Here is a 24,091-nt window from a genome sequence, read left to right as displayed (position 1 = left end):
TGCTGGGACCACTATTATTCAACTTATTTATTAATGATATAGAGGTTGGGATTAATAGCACTATTTCTATTTTTGCAGATGACACCAAGCTATGTAATATAGTTCAGACTATGGAAGATGTTTGTGAATTGCAGGCAGATTTAAACAAACTAAGGGTATGTTCACACGGCGGGGGTCCGTAACGGCTGAAATTACGGGGATGTTTCAGCCTGAAAACATCCCCGTAATTTCAGCCGTACCGGCATGTGCAGGCGCTTGAACGCCGCGTCCATTACGGACGTAATTAGCGCTGCTATTCATTGGAGTCAATGAATAGCGGCTCCAATTACGGCCAAAGAAGTGACAGGTCACTTCTTTGACGCGGGCGTCTATTTGCGCGCCGTCATTTGACAGCGGCGCGTAAATATACGCCTCGTGTGAACAGACAAACGTCTGCCCATTGCTTTCAATGGGCAGATGTTTGTCAGCGCTATTGAGGCGCTATTTTCGGGCGTAATTCGGGGCAAAAACGCCCGATTTACGTCCGTAAATAGGCCGTGTGAACATACCCTAAGTGTTTGGGCGTCCACTTGGCAAATGAAGTTTAATGTAGATAAATGTAAAGTTATGCATCTGGGTACCAACAACCTGCATGCATCATATGTCCTAGGGGGAGCTACACTGGGGGAGTCAATTGTTGAGAAGGATCTGGGTGTACTTGTAAATCATAAACTAAATTTCAGCATGCAGTGTCAATCAGCTGCTTCAAAGGCCAGCAAAATATTGTCGTGTATCAAAAGAGGCATGGACTCGCGGGACAGGGAGGTAATATTACCACTTTACAAAGCATTAGTGAGGCCTCATCTAGAATATGCAGTCCAGTTCTGGGCTCCAGTTCATAGAAAGGATGCCCTGGAGTTGGAAAAAATACAAAGAAGAGCAACGAAGCTAATAAGGGGCATGGAGAATCTAAGTTATGAGGAAAGATTAAAAGAACTAAACCTATTTAGCCTTGAGAAAAGACGACTAAGGGGGGACATGATTAACTTATATAAATATATGAATGGCGCATACAAAAAATATGGTGAAATCCTGTTCCATGTAAAACCCCCTCAAAAAACAAGGGGGCACTCCCTCCGTCTGGAGAAAAAAAGGTTCAACCTGCAGAGGCGACAAGCCTTCTTTACTGTGAGAACTGTGAATCTATGGAATAGCCTACCGCAGGAGCTGGTCACAGCAGGGACAGTAGATGGCTTTAAAAAAGGCTTAGATAATTTCCTAGAACAAAAAAATATTAAGTGCTATGTGTAGAAATTTTTTACTTCCCCCTTCCCTTCCCTTGGTTGAACTTGATGGACATGTGTCTTTTTTCAACCGTACAAACTATGTAACTATGTAACTATGTAACCTATTTGAATTGGGCTGTGAAATTAAAAAAATTAAATTTTTTCCAATAAGATGTCATTTGTGATCAAAATTTCTTATTTTCACAGGGAACAAAATACCCCATTTTGTTGCCCAATTTGTCCTTAGTGCGGCAATACCCCATTTGTGGTGATAAACTGCCGTTTGGGCCCATGGGAGGGCTCAGAATGAAAGGAGCGCTATGTGTTTTTTGGAGTCCAGATCTTACTGGATTGTTTTTTTGGTGCCATGTCGCATTTGCAGAGCCCCAGAGGTATCAAAGCAATGGAAACCCACCAGAAATGACCACATTTTGGAAACTACACCCCTCAAGGAATTCAAATATGGTTGTTGTTACAATTTTGACCGCACAGTTTTTTCACAGCACCTATTTGAATTGGGCTGTGAAATGAAAAAAATGACATTTTTTCCAATAAGATGTCATTTTTTATCAAAATTTCTTATTTTCACAGGGAACAAAATACCCCATTTTGTTGCCCAATTTCTCCTGAGTGCAGCAATACCCCATTTGTGGCGATAAACTGCCGTTTGGGCCCATGGGAGGCCTCAGAAGTGAATGAGCGCTGTGTGTTCTTTGGAGTGCAGATTTTGCTGGTTTGGTTTTTGGGTGCCATGTCGCATTTGCAGAGCCCCAGAGGTATCAAAGCAATGGAAACCCACCAGAAGTGACCCCATTTTGGAAACGACACCCCTCAAGGAATTCATTTATGGGTGTTGTGACCATTTTGACCCCATATTTTGAATTGGGCTGGGAATTAAAACAAAATTACTTTTTTCCAATAATATGTAGTTTTGGCTCAAAAATTCTTATTTTCACAAGAAATAAAATACTACATTTTGTTGCCGAATTTGTCCTGAGTGCTGCAATACCCCATTTGTGGTGATAAACTGCCGTTTGGGCCCATGGGAGGGCTCAGAAGGAAAGGAGCGCTATTTGTTCTTTGGAGTCCAGATTTTGCTGGATTGTTTTTCGGGTGCCATGTCGCATTTGCAGAGCCCCAGAGGTATCAAAGCAATGGAAACCCACCAGAAATGACCCCATTTTGGAAACTACACCCCTCAAGGAATTCATTTATGGGTGTTGTGACCATTTTGACCCCATAGGTTTTTCACAGAACTTATTTGAATTGGGCTGGGAATTAAAACAAAATTAATTTTTTCCAATAATATGTAGTTTTGGCTAAAAATTTCTTATTTTCACAAGAAATAAAATACCCCATTCTGTTGCGCAATATGTCCTGAGTGCAGCAATACCCCATTTGTGGTGATAAACTGCCGTTTGGGCCCATGGGAGGGCTCAGAACGAGAGGACCACCATTTGGCCTACTGGGGATTTTCTGGTGTGAAGTCATGTATGCAGAAGCCCCTGAGGTACCAGTACAGTTGACCCCGTTTTAAAAACTACACCCTTAAGGCATTCATCTAGAGGTGTAGTGTGCATTTTGACCGGAGACATACACCCCATACACTGTAATGTGGGTTCTCACGGGTACGGCAATACCATACATGTGGCTGTTATCAGCTGCCTAGGCACCCAGCAGGACCCAGAGGGGAAAGACGAGGGGGGATAAGCTGTGCAGAGTGCATCAGGGTAAGTAAAATTGGGGTAAATTATAAACCAAGGGATGTATGATATATTTTAAAACACTCTTTCATACAGAGCTCTGGTTTTTCGGGACACGTCTTACATTGATATATTGTGTCCTCCCTTATCCCCCTCTTATAGCAGACTTTGCACCTCTTTTGACTTTTTCCCTTCTTGCCAGTTTGGGGAACTTCTCCTGGAAACTGTTGCCCTGGTACGATGCGTGTGGCCCCGCTTCCAGAAGTACTGGGTGCCCCTCCCTCCTGGTCCCTAAAGATTAGGTTCTTGATAACAACCTCTTGAAATTCCAGGAAAGTTCCCCTCTGGCCTGTACATCGACGTAGCACGTACGCATTGTACAAAGCCATCGGTATGATGTGCAGCCTCTTATACCACAACACATTTCGCTGTAGGGCTTCAGGACTTGATCTGACAAGTCCACTCCTCCCATGTACCTATTGTAGCCCAGGATGCAATCTGGTTTGGGGGTCTCTGTACTGGTACCTCGTACAGGTACATGGGTACTGGTGTGGCATCTCTCTTGTCCTTGTACGTGACACACAATATGCAGCTGCTAGAATGTGCCCTGCACTCACCACTTCTTGTTTGCCCTGCAGAGTCTTAGGGAGGCCTCTCAGGTTTCTTCCAGCAGTGCCGCATGCCACAGGACTGGAAGCGAGGCAGTTGAAGAGTGGGACGCTGGTATAAAAATTATCCAGTTAGAGGTGGTAACCCTGGTCCAGAAGTGGGTGCACCAAATCCCACACAATTTTTGCATCAACTCCTAATAAGGGGGGGACGGACATTATGGGGGTTGAATACTGGTGTCCCTCCCTTTATATATCCTAAATTTGTAGGTATACCCTGATGCACTCTCGCAGCTTATACATCTTCACGCCATACCTTGCCCTCCTACCCGGCAGGTACTGGCGGAATTGAAGCCTCCCTTTAAAATCTACCAAGGACTCTGGGGGTGAATGCTTGGGAAAACCGGGCACTGAAACGGTCTAATAGGGGTCTCCATTTATACAAACGGTCAAAACTGGGGTCATCTCGGGGTGGGCACGGCTCATTATCAGTATAATGTAAGAAGCGAAGTATTGCCTAATTTATTTATTTTTTTAGGTTACAGTTCAGTTCTGAAGTTGCTTTGAAGGGGCCCATATATTAGAAACCCCTATAAAACACCCCATTTTAGAAACTAGACCCCTCAAAGTATTCACAACAGCATTTAGAAAGTTTATGAACCCTTTAGGTGTTTCACAGAAATTTAGAGCAAAGTAGAGGTGAAATTTACATATATTTTTTTGTCAGAAAATCCTTTTTATACCATTTTTTTTTATAACACAAAAGGTTTTATCAGAGAAACGCAACTTAATACTTATTACCCAGATTCTGCAGTTTAGAGAAATATCCCACATATGGCCCTAGTGCGGTAATGGACTGAAGCACCGGCCTCCGAAGCTAAGGAGCACCTAGTGGATTTTGAGGCCTCCTTTTTATTAGGCACCATGTCCGGTTTGAAGAGGTCTTGTGGTGCCAAAACAGTGGAAAACCCCCAAAGTGACCCCATTTTGGAAACTAGACCCCTTGAGGAATTCATTGCAGTTTTCATGGGGTGCATGTGACTTTTTGATCAAGTGTTATTCTGTTTTTAAGTGGTGTGGTGACTAAAAAACAGCAATTCTACTATTGTTTTTTCATGAAATTTTTTTTACAGCGTGCACCGTGCGCTATAAATTACATATTCACTTTATTCTGCGGGGCGATACGATTACGGCCATACCAGATATTTATAGTTTTTTTTAATGTCCTATGGCGTTTGCACAATAAAATACGTTTTGTAAAAAATCATTCACTTTTTGTGTTACCTTATTCTAATAGCCATAACGTTTTTATTTTTCCATCAAGAAAGCCGTGCGAGGACTTTTTGCGTAATGAACTGTAGTTTCCATCAGTACCATTTTTAGGTACATGCGACTTTCTGATCTCTTTTTATTAAATTTTTTGGGAGGTGAAGTGACCAAACAATTGTGATTCTGGTACAGTTTATTATTATTTTCTTTTAAGGCGTTCACCGCGCGGGATAAATAACAAAATAATTTTGTAGTTCAGGCCGTTACGGACGCGGCGATACCAATTATATATAGTTTATTTGTTTGTTTATATATTTTTATTAATAATAAAGGACAGATAAGGGAAAAGGGGGATTTTTACTTTTATTACTTTTAAAACTTTTATTTTCTTATTTTTACACATCTTTTTTTAACTTTTTTTTAACTTTATTACTTTGTCCCACTAGGGGACATGAGGGCAGGAGGCCCTGATCGCTATTCTAATACACTGCACTACATGCGTAGTGCAGTGTATTAGAGCTGTCAGCTACTCACTGACAGCAAGCATAGTGGGTCCTGACTTCGTCAGGACCCACTAGGCTTCTGTCGATGGCAGAGCCGGACGCCATTGTTTTGTGTCCGGTTGCCATAGCAGGCTGGCGATTGTAGCTTAACCCCTAAAAAGCCGTGATCACTATTGAACACGGCTTTTCAGATGTTAATCAGCGGGGACACAGCGATCGGTCCGCGCTGTAGGAGCTGCGGCAGCTGCTGTACGAGACAGCAGCTGTCACAGCTCCTGTATGTGTCGGGAGGACGGCCGAAATGGCCGTTACTCCCACGACGTACTATTCCGTCGCTGAGCCCGAACGTATTGGTTAGCGCGACGGAATAGTACGTCGCTGAGCGCGAAGGGGTTAAAAAAGTTACGGATAATAGAGATGTGATTCTAAACATGGAAGGGAAACCTCTATGGAAGGTATTTTAAAGTCTGCTTATGAATTTTACCTGCTCCTTTTTAATGAAAAGTGTGTTGATATGTCCTTTTTAACAGATGCTCCTTGATTTTAAAGAGGCTCTATCACCACATTATAAATGCCCTATCTTTTACATAATATGATCGACGCTGTAAAGTAGATTACAGCAGTGTTTAGAAAAACTATAATTTTTGACGGAGTTACGACCTATTTTAGCTTTATGCTAATGACTTTCTTAATGACCAACTGGGCATGTTTTACTTTTTGACCAAGTGGGCGTTGTGGAGAGAAGTGTATGACGCTGACCAATCAGCATCATACACTTCTCTCCATTCATTTACACAGCACATAGTGATCCTGCGTTGTTCACTATGTGTTGTTCACTATGTGCAGCCACATACTCACACACTAACGTTACTGAAGCGTCCTGAGAGTTAATAGACATCACGTCCAGCCGGGACATGATATCTATTCAGAATCCTGACACTTCGCTAACGTTTGTGTGTGATTTACAGCACAGCGTTATCTCGCGAGATGACGCTGAAAATGACAGCCGAGAGTGATCTCGATGTGCTGTGTGTGTAAGTCACACACAAACGTTACTGAGGTGTCAGGATTCTGAATAGACATCACGTCCCGACTGGTAGTGATGTCTATTAACTCTCAAGACACTTGAGTAACGTTAGTGTGTGTGTATGTGGCTGCACATAGTGACCTAGTAAGATCACTATGTACTGTGTAAATGAATGGAGAGAAGTGTATGACGCTGATTGGTCACTGATTGGTCAGTGTCGTACACTTCTCCACAACGCCCACTTGGTCAAAAAGTAAAACACGCCCAGTTGGTCATTAAGAAACTCATTAGCATAAAGCTAAAATAGGTCATAACTCCGTCAAAAATGATGGTTTTTCTAAATAAAAAAAACACTGCTGTAATCTACATTACAGCGCCAAACACATTATGTAGAAGATAGGCCACTTATAATGTGGTGACAGAGCCTCTTTAAGTTAGCTGTTTTAGACCAAGAGGTTTTATCACATGAAATTAACTTAGATGAACTTTTTATTGTTTTTAAAAGTTTTTCTTATGGGAAAGCTCCTGCTACAGATGGACTTCCCATTGAATTTTATCTAACATTTTGGGACATTTTAAAGGACGACCTTTTAGTGTTATTTAAAGATGCTTTTACTGTTTCCTGGAGGAGGGGGGTAGTGTCTGTGATTTTTAAAAAAGGAGATTGTACCATGCTGGGGGACTGGAGACCTATCACCCTCCTAAATATGGAATAAAAGGTAATGGCCAAAATCATTGCAAATCGGTTAAAAACAGTAATTAGCAAAATCATACATCCGCATCAGGTTTGTGGAGTTCCTGGAAGAAGTATTACTGAGACTTTAAATATAATCCGAGATGTCATATAGTATTCAAAAGACCGGAGTCAAGGTTTGGCATTTTTAGCGCTGTACTTGTAGAAGGCTTTTGACAGGGTTTCACATGTGTATCTTTTTAATGTTTTAAAGAGAAGGGCAATTCCTGAGATGATTTTAAATCATATTAAGATTTTGTATAAGTCTTGTTTTAGTCAAATCTCTATTAATGGGTTTTTAACAGAAAAAGTGATTTTAAAATCTGGAGTGAAGCAGGGGTGTCCGCTCTCCCCGATTTTATTTATATGTGCAATGGAGCCCCTACTGTGTCAGATACGCAAGGACAAAGTCATCAGAGGGGTTCCTATTCCTGGAGGAGGCGGCAACCAGGTAAAAGCGTTGAGCTATATGGAGGGCGTAACAGTAGCATGCCCAGACCCTGCTTCACTCAAAAGAACCCTAAGGTGCACAGAGTTTATTTGCCAGGCTTCAGGTTTTAAATTAAACATTGCAAAAAGTGAGTGTCTGAGCATTGGAGTCTGGGACGCCTCCAAGACTCTGGAAATGAGCATAAAACAAGACAAAATTTAAATTCTTGGTATAATTTTTATTGAAACAAATGATGGGATTGACCATTGGGATGTGATTTTATGCAAAATGGAAAAAAATCTCTTTCTGGAACCTGAGAGATTTGAGGGCAAGGTATTACTAATGAAAATTATTTTACTGCCCCTAATGATATATGTGGGAATGGTTTTCGGTTGTTTTTATTAAAAGACTAACCAGAATTATATTCATGTTTTTATGGGGTTCAAAGATGGAATGATTAAAAGTAGATCATATGTACAAAAGCAAGTTGAATGGTGGAAAATTTGTCACAAATTTGCATATTTTCTTTTATGTAATTTTTTTCTGCTTCTGTTTTAATTCCAATGGTGTTTTTAAAGTATGCTGCTGGTATGGTTTTTATAAAATGGTGTATGCCTCCGTAGAATTCCCCTGTTCTTTTATGCCCCCCAAAGCATTATGTGATTTTAGAAAAGACTATAAAAACATTTCATTTAAAGGACCAAGAAAGCGACATTTTAAAGGACCAGAGGAAACTGTCTGCTATTTTAAAGGAGAAAGAGGAGGTAATCCCAGTGGCAAACTACTCCCAGGCAAGGTCCAGACAAGTAGGCGGAACGTGTTTGGGAAATTTCTTGCAAATGGACATGTGGACCTTGCCTGGATGATGGTCCACTAGTGCCTCCCAACAAGAGACTTGCAACATAGGAAAGGCCTGGTGGCAAGGGCAAAATTCCCAAGAGACTCTTGTGTGACCGATGAATCTGTGCTACATTTATTTTGGAACTGCCCTTATGCCCAAGAAGTCTGGAGGAAAGTCGGTGTGCTTTTAAAATGGACTTGTGGATTGAAAGACTTAGGGAAGGTGTCATGATTTTTTTTTTTCTAATATTCCTTTTAGTGTGATATTAAAATACATTTTATTTATTTGTGTTCTTGTGTTCTACTTATTTTTTTCTTTTACTTCTCTATGGGAGCTGCCATTTTTTTTGTTCATCTCTGTATGTGTCGATTAACGACACATACAGAGATGGAATACGGCACATATATCCCCATAGAGAATGCGAACGGGAGCCGTTCCATTCACTGCAGCGTATGACGTCTGAATCTAATTTATAATATTTCCTGATTTGTGAAAAAATTAAAACAATGTGTAATCACTCAAATAATGATTGTTTAACTAAAATATATATTATATATATATATATATATATATATATATACACTACCGTTCAAAAGTTTGGGGTCACCCAGACAATTTTGTGTTTTCCATGAAAACTCACACTTATATTTAGCAAATGAGTTGCAAGATGACTAGAAAATATAGTCAAGACATTGACAAGGTTAGAAATAATGATTTTTATTTGAAATAATAATTTTCTCCTTCAAACTTTGCTTTCGTCAAAGAATGCTCCATTTGCAGCAATTACAGCATTGCAGACCTTTGGCATTCTAGCTGTTAATTTGCTGAGGTCATTGGGAGAAATTTCACCCCATGCTTCCAGAAGCCCCTCCCACAAGTTGGATTGGCTTGATGGGCACTTCTTGCGTACCATACGGTCAAGCTGCTCCCACAACAGCTCTATGGGGTTGAGATCTGGTGACTGCGCTGGCCACTCCATTACAGATAGAATACCAGCTGCCTGCTTCTTCCCTAAATAGTTCTTGCATAATTTGGAGGTGTGCTTTGGGTCATTGTCCTGTTGTAGGATGAAATTGGCTCCAATCAAGCGCTGTCTACATGGTATGGCATTTTGTTTCAAAATGGAATGATAGCCTTCCTTATTCAAAATCCCTTTTACCTTGTACAAATCTCCCACTTTACCAGCACCAAAGTAACCCCAGACCATCACATTACCTCCACCATGCTTGACAGATGGCGTCAGGCAATCTTCCAGCATCTTTTCAGTTGTTCTGAGTCTCAAAAATGTTCTTCTGTGTGATCCAAACACCTCAAACTTCGATTCGTCTGTCCATAACGCTTTTTTCCAATCTTCCTCTGTCCAATGTCTGTGTGCTTTTGCCCATATTAATCTTTTCCTTTTATTAGCCAGTCTCAGATATGGCTTTTTCTTGCGGGTACTATTTAATGAAGCTGCCAGTTGAGGACCTGTGAGGCATCTATTTCTCAAACTAGAAACTTCTCTTTCTACTCTGGTTAGAGCCTGTTTGTGCTGTCCTCTGAAGGGTGTAGTACACACCGCTGTAGGAAATCTTCAGTTTCTTGACAATTTCTCGCATGGAATAGCCTTCATTTCTAAGAACAAGAATAGACTGTCGAGTTTCACATGAAAGCTCTCTTTTTCTAGCCATTTTGAGAGTTTAATCAAACCCACAAATGTAATGCTCCAGATTCTCAACTAGCTCAAAGGAAGGTCAGTTTTATAGCTCCTCTAAACAGCAAAACTGTTTACAGCGGTGCTAACATAATTGCACAAGGGTTTTCAACTGTTTTCTAATCATCCATTAGCCTTTTAACACAGTTAGCAAACACAATGTACCATTAGAACACTGGAGTGATGGTTGCTGGAAATGGGCCTCTATACACCTATGTAGATATTGCATTAAAAACCAGATGTTTGCAGCTACAATAGTCATTTAGCACATTAACAATGTATAGAGTGTATTTCTGATTAATTTAATGTTATCTTCATTGAAAAAAACTGTGCTTTTCTTTCAAAAATAAGGAAATTTCTAAGTGACCCTAAACTTTTGAACGGTAGTGTATATAATTTTGATAGTTTGACAAACTGTTTGAAAAAGGTCTAAAATTGAACGAAACGTCACATACGTTGTCTGTGGATTGCAATAAAAAAAATATTTCTTCAAGTGGAAATATCATTAGCGTGCCGGGTCTTACTAAATATACAATACGCGGACCATCGCTTCCTGGTTCCAATACAAGGGCCTTGATAACCACCTCTTGAAACTGAATGTCCCCGTCTGGCCTTCACATTGGGATAGCACGTAAGCATTAAACAATGCAATCTTTGTGCACGGCCAGCTTTTTGTACCACAATTTGTTTTTCATATGGCACCTTATGGCTTCAGTACTTGATCAGAGGTCAACCCCTCCCATGTACTTATTATAGCCCAGGATGCAATCTGACTTGGGGATCATTGTAGTGGCACCTCGGAGAGGGACAGGGGTGTAGCCGTTTAACGTGTATTGTGGTAAACATAAGGCCGGATTCACACGACCGTGTGCGTTTTGCGCGAGCAAAAAACGCTGCGTTTTGCGCACGCAAAAGGTCCATAACAGCTTCGTGTGTCAGCAGCGTATGATGCGTGGCTGCGTGATTTTTGCGCAGCCGCCATCATTATGACACTCTGTTTGTAAACAGAAAAGCACGTGGTGCTTTTCAGTTTCCATTCATAGTTTTTACTGCTGTTGCGCGAATCACGCGCGGCACACGGAAGTGCTTCTGTGTGCTGCGCGTGATTTTCACGCACCCATTGACTTCAATGGGTGTGTGATGCACAAGAAACGCACAAATATAGGACATGTCGTGACTTTTACGCAGCGGACACACACTGCATGAAACTCACGGACTGTCTGAACGGCCCCATTGACTAACATAGGTCCATGTGAGGCGCGTTAAAATCACGCGCGTTACACGGACGTATATCACGTTCGTCTAAATAAGCCCTAAGGAAATCCCTCTTGTCCTTATACTTGACTAACAAAATTTTCTCGCGGTTTAGTGCCCTGCTTTCGCCCTTTGTTAGTGGTTGCTTAATCTGAGTTTTAGAGAAGCCTGTTTTTTTTGCACATGGTGCCACATGCTGCAGTTCTTCTCGTGCAAAGGCACTTAAATAGTGCGAAGCTGGTATAGAAGTTATGGAGTCCTTTACTTCTTAGCCCTAAACCTTTGGGTGTATCCTGAGGTACTCTCGCAGCTGGTACATTTTAATTCCATACATCGCCCTCTTGCTGGGCAGGTATTGGCGGAACTTTAACCTCCCTTAAAAATGTACAAAGAACTCATCTATTGCAATGTTTTTTTCGGAGGTGTAACTTTGATGAAATTTGGTACAGATATTATCAATGACAGACCTGATTTGGAACAGTCAGTCATATGTTGGGGTAATCACGGAGCAGGCACTTTGCATTATCATCATAACGCAATAAGAAAATCTGAACCATTTCAAAACGTGTCTGGGTAATTGCCATGCATCAAAATAGAGCGTTGTATAAAATATCCATATTTCAGTATTGCCTCATCTATAGCTTCTTCACTAGCCCCATATGTATCACAAGGCCGCAAAATTTCAGTATCTCTGCTGCATCTACGGTAGTCCACCTAGCAAATGATGACTTGGGAGTTTTGGGCTAAAAATTGCCGGGCGTAAAATTGGACTGGGATGCCATTACATTTACACATGGTATTACTTATCTGGGGGTGCCCCAGCTGCTGCTGTCCTGGGGCACCGTTGCAGGGGTTCTTTATAACTAAATAAGGTTTGTGATGAGAAGGACAAGAGGAATGCCAAATAATCCTCATCGCCCTCGCTGGCCATATCAGTGTCAGAGGCCAGGAGGGCGTATACCTCCTCTGCTGAATAGGCACTTGAGGACGATTGGGATATTTTTATTAGGGGGGTGTGTAATACTAAATGTATTTTTACACATGGGGTTGCATGTTTTGCGCTTTTACACATGTATAAACATTTCAAAGGGAAAAGAAAATGCAGAAGAGAAGAATCAGAAGAAGAAAAAAAGAGAAAAATTTAGTTTAAAGAAAATTACTGAACAAACGTCCAATATAAACCTGTAAAAAACTACTGACTACCTGACAGTAAAAAAAATAACCCGTAAGCCTCTTGCACACGACCGTATTTTTATCCACGCGTAAATACTGGCGTAAATACGGGTCCTTGGTCACACGTATTCGACCCGTATTGCACCCGTATTTACGGACCCGTGCCCGTAAATACGGGTCCGGTGTCACCCGTATTCCACCAGTATTTATGGCCACGTTTTTGGCTGCAAAACTGCACTGCATTAATCGGCAGCCCCTTCTCTCTATCAGTGCAGGATAGAGAGAAGGGACAGCCCTTTCCGTAATAAAAGTAAAAGAAATTCATACTTACCCGGCCGTTGTCTTGGTGACGCGTCCCTCTCTTGACATCCAGTCCGACCTCCCTGGATGACGCGGCTGTCCGTGTGACCGCTGCAGCCTGTGATTGGCTGCAGCGGTCACATGGGCTGTAACGTCATCCCAGGAGGCCGGACTGGAGGAAGAAGCAGGGAGTTCTGGGTAAGTATGAACGTCTTTTTTTTTTTACAGCTTTATCTATATTGTGATCGGTAGGCACTGTCCAGGGTGCTGAAACAGTTACCGCCGATCGTTTAACTCTTTCAGTACCCTGGACAGTGACTATTTACTGACGTCGCCTAGCAACGCTCCCGTAATTACGGGTGCACACACGTAGGCACCCGTAATTACGGGAGCCCCACAGACTTCTATGGGCTGTCCGTGCCGTAATTACGGCCTGAAATAGGACATGTGCTATCTTTTTCAATGGCACGGGCACCTTCCCGTAAGCATACGGGGAGGTACCCGTGGCAATAGAAGTCTATGGGGCTGTAATTACGGGAGTTTTTACGGTCGTGTGCATGGGGCCTAACGCTATATATTAGGGGAAAAAAACCTGTATTAAAAAATTGACTAGTGAACTTCAGTAAAAACTGAACGTCAGTCACGGACACGAACTGTTAGGCCTCATGCACACGAACGTGCTTTTGCGGCCACAATTCCCCCGAAAATCCACGAGAGAATTCTATGATCTAGAATAATTTCTATGGGGCCATGCAAACGACCGTAGTTTTTATTACGCCCGTGTTCTGCGGTCCGGGCTCATTGAAAATAATGGCCGCGGCCATGCGCATGGCCCGCAACTGACAGTCCGCTGCTGGGCGACCCGAAAATCACGGCCGTACACATGGCTACAGTCGTGTGCATACACAAACTTAAAAACTTCTCAAAATACGGAGCTGTTTTCAAGGGAAAACCGCTCCTGATTTTCAGACGTTTTTTAATCAAAGTCGTGTTTTTGGAGCTGTTTTTCTATAGAGTATGAAAAACAGCTCCAAAAATGGCTGAAGAATTGACATGCACTTCTTTTTCACGGCCGTTTTGAAAAACGGGCGCATAAAAAAAACAGCCTGTCGAAACAGAACGCCGTTTTTCCCATTGCAATCAATGGGCAGATGTTTGGAGGCATTCTGGATCCGATTTTTCGGCCCGAAAAACGGGCGAAAATAAGCTGTGTGAACATACCCTAACACTAAGGCCTCATGCACACGACAGTATTTTTGTCTACCCGTAAATACTGGCGTAAATATGGGTCCTTGGTCACACGTATTCGAGCCGTATTGCACCAGTATTTACGGACCCGTGCCCGTAAATACGGGTCCGGTGTCACCCGTATTTAAGGGCACGTTTTTGGCTGCAAAACTGCACTGCACTAATCGGCAGCCCTTCTCTCTATCAGTGCAGGATAATAGCAATTAGACCTACCGGTAATTGTATTTCCAGGAATCCATCATGACAGCACTACAGGAGGTTGCCCTATTGACCTCTGTAGGGACAGGAAGACAGAGAGGTTAAAAGGCCCCTCCCACCACCCACTTGCCAGTGTTTTTCAATTACTACACCAGGATGGATGCAACCCTATTTTATTTCTAGGGATAATAACTGACATGTTAAATGCACAAATCAGAATTCAATAAGGGAGGGATGTAATGGTGCTGTCATGATGGATTCCTGGAAATACAATTATCCGTAGGTCTAATTGCTATTTTCCAGTACATCCCTCATGACAGCACTACAGGAGCAATACCAGATTATAATGCTCAGGGCGGGACTATGGATTGAAGGACTTTCCGTCCAAAACTTAAATCCGTGTCGGACAGAACATCGTGCCTATAATGTTTGCAAAACGTATGATGGCTTGACCAAGTGGCAGCTCTGCAGATTTGGTCCATAGAGGCTTCTCTTCTTTCTGCCCAGGATGCCGAAACTGCCCTCGTTGAATGGGCTCTGATGCCTTGTGGGGCACATAGTCCTTGGGACTTGTAGGCTTCTTGTATGGTGGTTTTTACCCATCTCGCTAGAGAGCCTTTTGAGGCTTTCTTTCCTCCATTCTTTCCCCCAAACAGGACAAATAGATTTTTATCTTGTCTCCAGGAGGAGGTTCTATCCAGATACTGAAGAATTGTTCGCCTGACATCCAGGCAATGGAATTTTTCTTCTTCTTGGTTTTTTGGATCTGGATAAAAGGAAGGTAGAATTATTTCTTGTTCTCTATGGAAAGCAGTAGATACCTTTGGAATAAAGGAAGGATCCAGCTTTAGGATGATCTTATCCTCTTGTACTTTTAGGTACGGTTCTATGACTGACAGAGATTGGATTTCTCCAATCCTTCTTGCTGAAGTAATAGCGACTAAGAATGCAGCTTTTAGAGTTAAAAAATGCATACTAATTGTGTCGAGCGGCTCAAAGGGGGGCTCACAAAGAGTCGTTAACACCACATTCAAATCCCAGGTAGGAACTGATTTCTTTAGGGAAGGTTTCAGTTTAGAGACCGCTTGGGTGAATCTTCTGATCCACCGATGTTCAGCCAGAGGAGTGTTAAAAAAATTACCTAAGGCTGAAATCTGTAGTTTTAAGGTACTAGGGCTAAGCCCTTTCTTGAATCCAGATTGTAAAAAATCTAGGATTTTCGCAATGTTGGGAGAAAAGGGGTCTGGTCCTGGGTTTCCATGCCAGGAACAGAATTTCTTCCAAATTTTTTGATAGATTTTTGAGGTAACTTCTTTATGACTTGATAAGATAGTTGAAATTACCTCATCTGACAGACCGTGGTTCCTCAAGATCTGCCTTTCAGGATCCAGGCTGACAATTTCAGAGTTTCTATTCCCTGAAAGAATAAGGGACCCTGGGAGAGAAGATTCTCCTTGACTGGGAGCATGATAGGGTCTTCCAACGCTAGGTATTTTACGATTGGAAACCAACTTCTTTTTGGCCAATAGGGAAGAATAATGATGAGCTTTGTCAAATCTTCCTGGATTTTTCTTAATACCATTGGTATTAGAGGAAACGGAGGAAAGGCATAGGCCAGATCCATGTCCCAGGGTTGGGACAATGCATCTACTCCCAATGGGTTGTCTCTGAGATTTAGGGAGAAGAATGTCTCTACTTGAGAGTTTTTCCTCTTGGCAAACTGGTCTATTTGTGGATAACCCCAATTTCGGGTTCGGGTTAGGGACTGTTTAGGGACCATTCTCCAGGGTCTACTTTTTCCCGACTCAGGAAATCTGCTGATAGGTTCTCTGAGCCTTTTAGGTGGACTGCAGAGACTGATAGGACATTTTCTTCTGCCCAACTGAAAATTTGTGTAGAGAGGGCCTGAAGAAGAGTGTGTCTTGTTCCCCCTTGATGGCGAAGAAAGGACACTGCTGTCGTGTTGTCCGATAAAATTCTTATATGCTTACCTTTTATGATGGGTGAAGCTCTTATAAGTGTCTCCCATACGGCTCTTAGTTCTTTGAAGTTTGAGGACATCATCTTCACAGGCCATGTGCCCTGAAAGTGCTGGTCTTGGATTACCGACCCCCAGCCGTGTTTGCTGGCATCTGTGGTAATCACTACATAAGGAGAATTTCTCCAGGGGACTCCGTTGTCTATGTTGTTTGTGCAGAGCCACCACAGGAGGGATGATTTCACAGTCTCGGAAATTTGAATTTTTGAATTCAGGCAGTTTTGTTTTCGATCCCACTGGGACAAGATCAGATTCTGTAAGGGTCTGGAGTGAAATTGGCTCCATGGAATAGATTGGATGCAAGACGTCATCATTCCCAACATCCGCATACATTCCCTTATGGAACAGGTGTCTTTCCCCCAAAATTTCCTTACTTCTGCCAGTAGGAGTATTTGTTTCTCTCTTGGGAGGAAGGAATGTTGAAGGGAGGAGTCTAGCAGTACTCCTAAGAAGACCTTCTGTTTCTGGGGAGGAAAACTCGACTTCTGAAAGTTGATTATCCATCCCAATTCCTGTAATAGGGAAAGAACCTGTGACCGATGACTGACTAAGATAGCCGGAGTATCTGCCGTCAACAAGAAGTCGTCTAGATATGGGATAATTACTATACCTTGACTTCTTATGAATGCCATGATCTCTGCCATAATTTTTGTAAAAATTCTGGGGGCGGATGAAATGGCGAAGGGGAGGCAGACAAACTGGAAGTGGAGAATGGAAGGACCGTCCTGAATTGCGAATCTGAGGAATCTCTGGTACGCGGGGTGGATAGGAACGTGATAATACGCATCCTTTAAATCGATCGTACACATTGATGCCTCTTCCCTTATTAGAGGAATCGTTGATCTGATAGACTCCATCTTGAATTTTCGATATTTCACCCATTTGTTTAGGACCTTCAGGTTGATTATTGTCCTGTAGGAACCGTTTGGTTTTTTGACTAAGAAGATTTTTGAATAGTCGCCTTTGCATATTTTGTTGTGGGGAACTGGAGAAATGGCTCTCAATTTGAGTAGTTTCTGGACGTCCTGGATAAGGATCTGATGAAGGTCTTTTGCTTGGTACTGGGTTATTAGAAATTTCTCCGGAGGAATGGAGGAAAATTCTATTTTGTACCCTTCTTCTATGATCTTTAGAACCCAGGGGTTCTGGGTTATTCTCGACCATTTGGGATAGAATTGTAGGAGTCTTCCTCCTATGCTCTTGGCGTCATTGCTTTGAGGGCTGGAATGAATTATTTGGGTTAAGGAGATATCCTCGACACCTTTTTCCTTTGGGGTAACTCCAGCGACCGGACTTCCCTTTCTCGCTGTAGTTCTGTAAGGTATGATCCCTCTGTTGGCGAAATCTTCCAAACTGAGGGGGTTTTTTTGGTTTCTCTTCAGGAAACCCCTTTTTCCTATATGTTGCACTCTCCAGCATGTTATCGAGGAGAGGACCGAACATCAGAGACCCTGTAAACGGGATAGAACACAATTTGTTCTTGGACTTCGTATCTCCTGACCACATTTTGAGCCATAATGCTCTTCTAGCTAATAGATTCTGCTGAAGCGTCTACCAAGAATCCGGTTGCCATTTTTAGTAAAGGTAGAAATTCTAATAGATCTTGTCGTGATGTCTTCATCAGCAAATGGGTCTCTAGCTGGTTTAGCCATATAAACATTGCTCTTGCTACTGATGTGGCCGCGATATTAGTTGAGATCAAGGCAGAGGAAGATTCCCACGCTCTTTTCAGTAGTCCGTCTGCCTTTCGGTCCATGGCGTCCCTCAACTGCGAGGAATCTTCAAATGGGATTGCGTTTTTTTTAGCAACCCTGGCTACTGGGACATCTACTTTTGGGATCTCATCCCAAGGCTTAGTGTCCTCTGGACCAAAGAGAAGTCTGTTTTTAAAATCTCTTGAAATGAAGAGCCTTTTTTCTGAATCTTCCCATTCAGTTGTCACCATTCTTTTGAGATTTTCGTTTACCGGAAAAACCCTTGTTTTCTTTTCCGTTAGACCTCCAAACATCTCATCCTGGATGGTATGTGGTTGGTCTTCTTCGGGAATATCCATGGTTTCCCGTATTGCTTGAATTAAGATATCCGACATCTCGGAAGAGAAGAATAATTTTTTCTCTTGAGTGGAAGAAGTTGAAGGCAAGAGTTCCTCTCCTTCTTCTAACTCACCCTCCGATAGGTAATAACACTCCTGCTCAGAGTCAGACCCCTGAGAAGGAGGACAATATTTTTGATCCACTTCAATCCGTGGTCTTTTTGCCCGGGAGTGTGAGGGAGTTTCTTGCGGAGGGGCGAGGGAGGCTACTGACTGACCCACTTCTTCACGAATCATAGCCCTAAGTTCAGACATGAACGTTGGTTGTTCCTCCTTTAGTATTATTATTATTATTATATTATTATTATTATTATTGCAATACAATCCTGACACAATTGTTTCCTATGGGACTCTGGCAATTTTTTTGCACAAGTCGCACATTTTTTTAACCTTCTTTTTATCAGTTTGTCTCCGAGAGGAATCTTTTTCCTAGAGAAAACAGAAGGTAGGTAAAGTATGGTGTACATACATAAGGGGTCATAACCCTTCCCCAAGGGTAAGACTCACGTGACCCTGGGACATATCTGGAGTTCCATCAGGACGAGGAAGTTCCATACCGCGACAGGTAACAGGCAATGCAATATGCAATCCACAAAAATAATCCAAGTTAGAGTTATCAGCTCTAACTACATACCTGTGCGTGTCCCATTAAATGCGGGCGTTTTGAATTTCCCGCCTTCCAAGATGGCCGCGGACGGAAGTAGCCCGACGTAATTTCCGGTCGGCTATTCGTCTCCAGCATGTTTTCCTTTGGAGTGCAGCCGCCATAGCCGGCGACTGAGGCTTGCTATGCGGTGCAGCGAGGATCCATGCCGGTGCGTCCACGTTTATGGAGCTGCCGGTCTCCGCCTGGTCCGCGGACAGGCCGAAGCCTGCTTGGGAAACCCCAGCCCCCACACACTACCCGAACCCTGACTAGGAATCCTCCGGTAGGTGTCTCAGGGTGGGAGCTAAGGGACCCCTTGTTCGAGGGGTGTTAGCCTGGGCTTTAGGAGGAAGAGAAGGGGGAGTGCACGGACCCCCCGATCTTGCCCCCTGCACGAGTTTCTTTCCTGCAGTAACACAGGAGCGACGTCTCTCTGCTCCTGACCCTGTGGGGACAGGAAGAACACTGGCAAGTGGGTGGTGGGAGGGGCCTTTTAACCTCTGTCTTCCTGTCCCTACAGAGGTCAATAGGGCAACCTCCTGTAGTGCTGTCATGAGGGATGTACTGGAAAAAGAGAATGGGCAGCCCTTTCTGTAATAAAAGTAAAAGAAATTCATACTTACCCGGCCGTTGTCTTGGTTACGCGTCCCTCTCTTGACATCCAGTCCGACCTCCCTGGATGACGCGGCAGTCCATGTGACCACTGCAGCCAGTGATTGGCCTGTGATTGGCTGCAGCGGTCACATGGGCTGTAACTTCATCCCTGGAGGCCGGACTGGAGGAAGAAGCAGGGAGTTCTGGGTAAGTATGAACGTCTTGTTTTTTTTACAGTTTTATCTATATTGTGATCGGTAGTCACTGTCCAGGGTGCTGAAACAGTTACTGAAACAGTTACTACCGATCGTTTAACTCTTTCAGCACCCTGGACAGTGACTATTTACTGACGTCGCCTAGCAACGCTAGGGCGGATTTACACGAGCGTGTGCGTTTTGCGCGCGCAAAAGGCACTTAACAGCTCTGTGTGTCAGACCCGTATGATGCTCGGCTGCGTGATTTTCGCGCAGCCGCCATCATTATGACACTCTGTTTGTATGTTTGTAAACAGAAAAGCACGTGGTTTTCAATCATGCTTCTTACTGCTGTTGCGCGAATCCCGCACGTCCCACGGAAGTGCTTCCGTGTGCTGCGCGTGATTTTCACGCACCCATTGACTTCAATGGGTGCGTGATGCGCGAGAAACGCAGAAACATAGGACATGTCGTGAGTTTTACGCAGCGGACACACGCTGAATGAAACTCACGAACAGTCTGCACTGCCCCATAGATTAACATAGGTCCGTGCGAGGCGCGTGAAAATCGCGCACGTTGCACGGACGTATATCACGTTTGTGTAAATTTGCCCTAAAACTGTAGCACAATTGTATAGCTAAAACTTATGCTATATCATTTTTTTTACAAATCGACTTCAGCTAAGGTCTTATGCACACGACCGTAAGGATTTTTAATGTTCGCAAATACAGATGCACATCTGTAATTGCATTAGCGCCCATAGAATTCTTAGAATAAAATCAAGCAATTACGGACAAGAATAGGACATGTTCTATATTTTGCGGATCATTTCTACAGCCCGGAAACACATTAGTAAATATACGGAAGGTTGTCCGTGGCTAATGGAATGAATGGGTCAGCAAATTCATCCGTAATCACCTTATCCGTAATTACAGATGAAAGCTACGGTCGTGTGCATGGGGCCTAACCTAGAAGTCCGCTACACTAACACCCTACCAAATCAGGCACTATTTCACATAACCATATTTTTTTTTTTTTTTTTTAGTTATATATACAGTGGAGGAAATAAGTATTTGATCCCTTGCTGATTTTGTAAGTTTGCCCACTGTCAAAGTCATGAACAGTCTAGAATTTTTAGGCTAGGTTAATTTTACCAGTGAGAGATAGATTATATTTAAAAAAAAACAGAAAATCACATTGTCAAAATTATATATATTTATTTGCATTGTGCACAGAGAAATAAGTATTTGATCCCCTACCAACCATTAAGAGTTCAGCCTCCTCCAGACCAGTTACACGCTCCAAATCAACTTGGTGCCTGCATTAAAGACAGCTGTCTTACATGGTCACCTGTATAAAAGACTCCTGTCCACAGACTCAATTAATCAGTCTGACTCTAACCTCTACAACATGGGCAAGACCAAAGAGTTTTCTAAGGATGTCAGGGACAAGATCATAGACCTGCACAAGGCTGGAATGGGCTACAAAACCATAAGTAAGACGCTGGGTCAGAAGGAGACAACTGTTGGTGCAATAGTAAGAAAATGGAAGACATACAAAATAACTGTCAATCGACATCGATCTGGGGCTCCATGCAAAATCTCACCTCGTGGGGTAACCTTGATCCTGAGGAAGGTGAGAGCTCAGCCGAAAACTACACGGGGGGAACTTGTTAATGATCTCAAGGCAGCTGGGACCACAGTCACCAAGAAAACCATTGGTAACACATTACTCCGTAATGGATTAAAATCCTGCAGTGCCCGCAAGGTCCCCCTGCTCAAGAAGGCACATGTACAGGCCCGTCTGAAGTTTGCAAATTAACATCTGGATGATTCTGAGAGTGATTGGGAGAAGGTGCTGTGGTCAGATGAGACTAAAATTGAGCTCTTTGGCATTAACTCAACTCGCCGTGTTTGGAGGAAGAGAAATGCTGCCTATGACCCAAAGAACACCGTCCCCACTGTCAGGCATGGAGGTGGAAACATTATGTTTTGAGGGTGTTTCTCTGCTAAGGGCACAGGACTACTTCACCGCATCAATGGGAGAATGGATGAAGCCATGTACCGTCAAATCCTGAGTGACAACCTCCTTCCCTCCACCAGGACATTAAAAATGGCTCGTGGCTGGGTCTTCCAGCACGACAATGACCTGAAACATACAGCCAAGGCAACAAAGGAGTGGCTCAAAAAGAAGCACATTAAGGTCATGGAGTGGCATAGCCAGTCTCCACACCTTAATCCCATCGAAAACTTATGGAGGGAGCTGAAGATCCGAGTTGCCAAGCGACAGCCTCGAAATCTTAATGATTTACAGATGATCTGCAAAGAGGAGTGGGCCAAAATTCCATCTAACATGTGTGCAAACCTCATCATCAACTACAAAAAACGTCTGACTGCTGTGCTTGCCATCAAGGGTTTTGCCACCAAGTATAAAGTCTTGTTTGCCAAAGGGATCAAATACTTATTTCTCTGTGCACAATGCAAATAAATATATATAATTTTGACAATGTGATTTTCTGTTTTTTTTTAAATATAATCTATCTCTCACTGGTAAAATTAACCTAGACTAAAAATTCTAGACTGTTCATGTCTTTGACAGTGGGCAAACTTACAAAATCAGCAAGGGATCAAATACTTATTTCCTTCACTGTAGATATATATGGCCCCTAAAAAAACCTGCGTCAACAAATTACCACTGAGGCTTATTAGGATATGTTCACACGGCCTATCTTCAGCCCGTAAACTCCCGAAAAACGGCTGAAAAATTGGAAGCAGAACGCCTCCAAACATCTGCCCATTGATTTCAATTGGAAAAACTGTTCCGACGGGGCGTTTTTTTCCGCGGCCGTTTTGAAAGACGGCCGCGTAAAAGAAACGGCCGTGAAAAAGAAGTGCAGGACACTTCTTGGGACGTTTTTGGAGCCGTTTTTCATAGACTATTGAAAAGAGCTCCAAAAACGGCAGGAAAAAATGTCTGAAAATCAGGAGCTGTCTTCCCTTGAAAACAGCTCCGTATTTTCAGTATTTTGAGTTTGCGTGTGAACATACCCTTACAGACTCAGTGGCCGCAGGGCGCGCACAGGTAGATGGTGAAGAGTTAAAGCAGAACACCAAAAATAAAACCTGCGCCAAAAAATTTGCAAATGCCGACCAGTGATAATGGTGCAGAGCTCAGCGGCCACACATGGGGACTTTGTGTGGGTAGAAAAATGGAGGGGGGGGACTGACAGCGTAAAAAAAATTACCTCTGATGCAAGGCGCGCACACAGAAAATGGTGTGAGGGCCCCCTGGGCGACACGTAAAGATGGCGGCTGCGTCACGGTGTAATATTACACAGTACAGGGTTAAATGTAGCACACTTTAGTACATTCCCTATGTATACCTTGACGTTAGACTATCATTAAACAGCATGCCGTGTTGCCTTTATAAAGAGTGAATACCGCTAGGTCTACACTGCGGTGTATTTCTCTGGGCTTTTCATAACATGTATACCTCAGGAAACGTGCGCCAAGTATTGGGATTATTTTATACACCAGTGAATCTATCGGTATGCACCCCCGCGTCCTCACAGCCCGACACACGTAGCGACGAAGTCTAGCGCCGCGCAGTGTTTGTTCCCGCCTCCTACGTGTGGAGCACCGCTGCCATGGCAACGGAGACGCTATTCAGGGCCTTCCTGTTCCCCGCTGTCTGCAACAAAACGGTACCAGGCGCGCCGGGGGGGGGGGTTAGTGGGTTACCGGGCAACTGGAAACCCCCCTCCCTGCGTGCGCACCTGGTATAAGTTTTATATATAAATAAGTAATTATTCTTCTAACAGGAACTTGAAGACCGTGAGGAGCGTCCCCGCTGCCATGGCAACGATGCCGAGAAGAAAAGGGCGGGAACAAACGCACAGAGCGGCGCTACGTGTGTGGGGTGGGAGGAGACGTAGGGTATTTAAGGGATGCCAGCGCAGTGTTCTCCTGTACTCTTTTAGACACGTAGGTGGCTGCGTGTTGTTACGCCAACTGTATATTAACGTAAAGCAGACCCCACTTTCTATTACACACGGCCGCTACCAAGAAATGAAGGCCGTGTTGTATACTTCAAAATGAACCGTGTGGGTTCTGTCACAGCTTTCCTTTTTCCATTTACTTGCTGTGTACAGGAGGGGGCGCTCTACGTTGCTTTTAGATATAGTTGAAAATCGAATATGCCCATGCCGAAGTGTCAGGCGGGAGATAATGGACACTCCTTTGGCTTCTATCAGAGGAAGAAGGGCTTATAGATAATTTAAGCT

At 43.2% G+C, this 24,091-nt stretch overlaps 1 protein-coding gene across 1 annotated transcript in view; it reads right to left on the bottom strand.

The window, feature by feature from the left end:
• LOC142665994 (cytochrome P450 2A13-like) overlaps positions 1-23,467 on the bottom strand; it is a 121,332-nt gene extending 97,865 nt beyond the window's left edge. The window contains exons 1-2 of the mRNA XM_075845839.1: positions 23,302-23,467; positions 14,261-14,321 (exon numbers count right to left, since the gene is read on the bottom strand). The gene's annotated coding sequence lies outside the window, so the exon portion shown is untranslated. The remainder of the gene's footprint in view (positions 1-14,260; positions 14,322-23,301) is intronic.
• Between the last annotated feature and the right edge of the window lie 624 nt (positions 23,468-24,091).

This window comes from Rhinoderma darwinii, chromosome 13 (genome assembly GCF_050947455.1).
Source record: "Rhinoderma darwinii isolate aRhiDar2 chromosome 13, aRhiDar2.hap1, whole genome shotgun sequence".
Classification (NCBI taxonomy): Eukaryota; Metazoa; Chordata; class Amphibia; order Anura; family Rhinodermatidae; genus Rhinoderma; species Rhinoderma darwinii.
This window is presented reverse-complemented; position numbering and strand designations above follow the sequence as displayed.